The sequence below is a fragment of the Carlito syrichta genome, unplaced genomic scaffold (assembly GCF_000164805.1).
Source record: "Carlito syrichta isolate Samal-C Ts95f unplaced genomic scaffold, Tarsius_syrichta-2.0.1 Scaffold130505, whole genome shotgun sequence".
In the NCBI taxonomy this organism is placed as follows: domain Eukaryota; kingdom Metazoa; phylum Chordata; class Mammalia; order Primates; family Tarsiidae; genus Carlito; species Carlito syrichta.
The window spans coordinates 67615-72873 of NW_007074601.1; positions in this window are offsets into that span (position 1 = coordinate 67615).

Consider the following 5259-nt stretch of genomic DNA (forward strand, 5'->3'; position numbering starts at 1 on the left):
AATATCTTTGAGGTAAAATAAAAACAAGACAAAACAAATACAATCACATTTATTTGTATCAAAATTTATTTTAAGTGCACATGAGGTGATTTGCAAATAAAAAGTATACAAGGAGTTATCACTTCCAGACTTCAAACTTTACTATAAGGCTACAGTAATCAAATCAACTTGGCATTGGTACAAAAACAGGCACATAGACCAATGGAACAGGATAGAGATTCCAGAAGCAAAGACTCAATTTCTCAACCAACTCATCTTTGACAAAGCCTGCAGCAACAACTACTGGGAGAGGAGAACCTATTCAGAAAACGGTTCTGGGAAAATTGGCTGATCACATGCAGAAGATTTAGACAGGACCCCTACATATCACTGTATGTAAAAAAATAACTCTAAATGGATACAAGTCCTAAATGTAAGACCCCAAACTGTAGGAACCTTAGAAAACGCAGAAGACACCCTTCTGGAAATTGGAACTGGCAACAAATTCCTGATCAAAACCCCAAGTGCCCATACCATAAGAGTTAAGATAGACAAGTGGGACCTCATCAAACTGATAAACTTTTGCAAAACAAAAGAAACTATCAAGAGAGTGGGGAGACAGCGCACAGAATGGGAAAATATATTTGCCAACTGTATATCTGACAAAGGCCTAACATCTAGGATCTACAAGATGCTCAAACATGCTGAAAGGAAAAAAAACAAACAGCGCCATTAAAAAGTGGGCAAAAGACATGAATAGACACTTTTCAAAAGAAGATATATGGATAACCACAGACACATGATAAAGTTGCTTAGCCTCACTCATCATCAGAGAAATGCAAATCAAAACTACATTGAAATACCACCTAACCCCAGTAAGAATGGACATCATTAATAAAACAAACAACAACAGATGCTGGTGAGGATGCAGAGAAAAAGGAATGCTTCTATACTGTTGGTGGGAATGCAAATTAGTGTAACCTCTTTGGAAGACAGTGTGGCAATTTCTGAAAGAACTAGAAATTGACCCACCATATGATCCAGCAATTCCCCTATTGGGAATATACCCAGAATAACTCAAAACATTTTATAAAAAAGATACCTGCACATGTATGTTTGTTGCAGCTCTATTCACAATAGCAAAAACATGGAACCAACCATTCTGCCCATTGATGCTCAACTAGTTAAAAAAATGTGGTAGAAGAACACAATGGAATATTATGCAGCCATAAAGAGGGACAAACGTGAACTTCGCAGTAACTTGGATGGATTTAGAGTCGATCATACTCAGTGATCTATCACAGAAACAAAGAACAGAGTATCATATGTTCTTATGCATAAGTGACCTTGAACAACTATAATAATATAAGAAAGAGATTGGCAGTTGAGGGAAACTGCTAGGGGAGGGAGGGGCATACCTCATTAACAAGGTACCTGCATAACCAACGTTTTTATACCTAACCCTGAATTGTACTCTATATCTTTATAATAATAATAATAATAAAAAGAAATACCAAAAACAAAAAAATGAAATTGAAAACATACACCTCTGTCAAAAAATCAAATTGAGTGAAGAATAAACATTTCTTTTTTTTTTTAAGAAAAAAAGTATGGGGAAGGCTGAGGCAGAAGGATCGCCGGAGCCCAGCAGGTCGAGGCTGCGGTCGCCGGGAGCGGCCACTGCACTTCAGTCTGGGTGACAGAGTGAGACTTTAACTCAAAAAAAAAAAAGAAAGAAAGAAAGAAAGAAACAACAAAAAAAGTATGCTGTTAGAGAAATATTCATAAATTATCAGGACAAAAGAAAGGGAGGCAGCTAAATATTTTGCTTAAAAGTTAAGTAGCCGGGCTCGGTGGCTCAGCCTGTAATCCTGCGCCTTTGGGAGGCTGAGGTGAGTGGATTGCCTGAGCCCGCGGGTTCAAGACCCACCTGGGCAGCGAGACCTCATCTTTACAATGAATCAAAAAAAAAAAAAAAATCAGCCGGGCGTGGTAGCGCATGCCTGTAATTCCGGCTACTTGAAAGGCTGAGGCGGAAGGATCGCCGGAGCCCAGCAGGTCGAGGCTGCGGTGGCCGGGAGCGGCCACTGCACTCCAGTATAGGTGACAGAGTGAGACTCCAACTCAAAAAAAAAAAAAAAAAGTTAAGTAAACTTATGGTTCTTAGGTACTGAATTTAACATTGAGTTTCCTAGGAGCCAAAACTGAGAGAAAAGCATAAGTATTTATATAATTCTCACTATTATAACCATGGATCATATAATTTCTCCAATGTTTGTGAAATTTATTTTTCTCATATACACAAGTGTGTTTCCCACATGAAATTTTCTGTAGATGAGATATATTAAACCATAGACAAACTTTCATCTGGTTAGCACACTGGCACCAACCCACAGATGATTCCTTCATTAACTAGAATGATAATTAATGATTGTTGTTGTTAAAGTCGGTTGGCTAAGATGTGTATGTGTGCATGTATGTGCACACACATGCACATGATTATGTTATATAATGCTGCTCCAAGGAAGACTGTATACCGGAGATAACCACGGTTATTAATTTATGATTATGAGGCTTTTGTCACACAGGGTTTTAACTAGGAAACACGAATGCTGGTTTTTAATGTTCTCTCAAAATTTCCCTCGCCAAAACCTCTTATTTTCCCTCAACTTGCCTTTCTATTTGGCCACAAGGAGCAATATAAGTGAGTAATTAAACAAACACTTTAAAACTAGACCACCCAAACTTTCATTTCAGTTCTGCCACATATTAGATACAGAATCCTATAAAAGTCACTCAATTTTTTTTTACATATGACACTAAAAGCTCAGACAACAAAAGAAAAATAAGCAAGTAAGACTACATCAAACTAAAAGTCTTCTTCACAGTAAAGGAAAAGATAAGAAGAGGCAGCCTATAAATTGAGAGAAAATATTTGCAAATTGTATATCTGACAAAGGGTTAATATCCAAAATATATAAGAAACTCACACAACTCGATAACAAAAATACAAATAATCTGATTAAAAGAGAATGAACAAAAGATATAGATAGACATTTCTCCAGAAAAGACATGTAGATGGTCAACACATATATGAAAAGGTGCTCAACTTCCCTAATTATCAGGAAAATGCAAATTAAAACTCATAGTAAAATCTCACCTTTCACCTGTTAAGATAGCTATTATCAAAAGTCAAGGGATTAGTGTTGGAAAGGGTATGAAGAACAGTGAATCTTTGTACTATGTTGGAGGAATGTAAATTGGTGGTGCCATTATGGAAAATAGTACGAAGGTTTTTTAAAAACTTGAAAATAGAATTACCACATGATACCGCAATCTCTCTTTCAGGTATATGCATAGGAATAACATTGGCACCTTATAGAATTATCTGCACTCCTTTGTACATTGTGCCATTAGTCACAGTAGCCAAGATAAATAAAACAACCTGTTGTGGATAGGTAAATGAGATGAAGAAGTTGTGATTATGTGTGTGTGTGTGTGTGTGTGTGTGTGTGTGTGTGTGTGTGTGTGTGTATACACATATATAACACACATATATAATGGAATGTTAATCATCCTTAAAAAAAAGAAAGCGATCTTGTTATTTGTAACAAAATGGATGAAATTAGAGGACATTATGTTAAATGAAATAAGGCAGACACAACAGCAAAAATACTGCATTATCTCACTTATAAGTGGAATCTAAAGGAAAAAAACCCAAACACCTGAATACATCAAGACAGAATAAAATGGTGGTTACCATAGTAAATGGGGTGACAGGAAATGGGGAGATGTAGCTCAAAGGGTACAAACTTGCTGATATGTAAGAAGAATAAGTATAAAGATCTAATGTACAATATGAAGATTATAGGTACAATATTGCATTGTATACCGGAAATTTGCTTACACACACACACACACACACACACACACACACACACACACACACACACACATACATATACACACACAAGATAACTATGCAAGACGATGAATATCTTAATTTGCTTGACTATATTAATCATTTCATTGTGTATAAACATATCAAAGCATCATGTTGTAAATCTTAAGTGTATACAATAACAGGACAAATGTATATTTTAAAAATTAAGAAAAAATTTTTTAAAAATTAGATGCAATATATCCAAAGTGCCTAAAAATGTACTAAGTACTTAGAAGATACTCAGTTAGTTAACGTTAGCTATAATACGCAAACAAAACAAAAACAAAAACACTAAAATTGCTGTCACCACCCACCTCTGGGACTAAACAAGAAGTCCAGGATTTAATTGGTCTGTTTGAATTTTGGAGAACACATACTCTATGGTTCAGAATATTACTATTTCCTTTTCATGAGAGTACCTGAAAGAAAGTAATATATGAATGCAAACCTAAGCAAAGACAAATCTTGTCTGAATTACAAAAAAAGGTAGCTCTCTCAGTGCCTTTGGACCCTTATCATCCCTACTCAAATATGACTTTATCTGTCACTGTCACTCACATAGACTAGCACTTATGGCAACCACTAATGAGTGCCTCCTAGAGGTGCCTTGGGAAATTTGGACCAGAACATTTCCAGATGCTGCCACCTGGTGCACACCATATGAGAGACAACTACCAGCTGCTATTGGGCATTAATTGAGACTGACTCAGTGATGAAAGGACTTAAAATAATCATGAAAACTGAGATAAATATGTCTTGGAAGATGTCAGAGAAACACTCTAACAAGAAAGGCATTGCCCAAAAAATTTTAATAATAAAATGGAAATAGTGTACACAGGAGCATGCAATCAGGGGGACGCCAAGGAGGCACTCACCATACACCTGAACAGGTAGCCTCTTTTGCCCTAGAACTGACTTTGAAGCCATGTGAGGAGTTATTGGTACCGAATGTCATATGGACATGTGTGCTATGTATAGCTTTCAAATGACCAATGAAGAGTTGCTTGGGCTATGGATGACAGTTCCAATGTGAGTGAGTGGGTTCCTGTTTGGAAAGTTATCCCATTGAGAATAGTGGATGAAAAGACTGTCAGTAAGATAAGAATGAGTTGTTGGGCCGGACTCGGTGGCTCAGCCTGTAATCCCGTGCTTTGGGAGGCCGAGGTGAGTGAATTGCCTGAGCCTGCGGGTTTGAGACCTGCATGGGCAACTTGGCGAGACCTCGTCTCTACAATAAATCAAAAAAATTAGCCGGGTGTGGTAGCACACGCCTGTAGTTCCAGCTCCTTGGAAGGCTGAAGTGGAAGGATTGCCGGAGCCCAGCAGGTTGAGGCTGC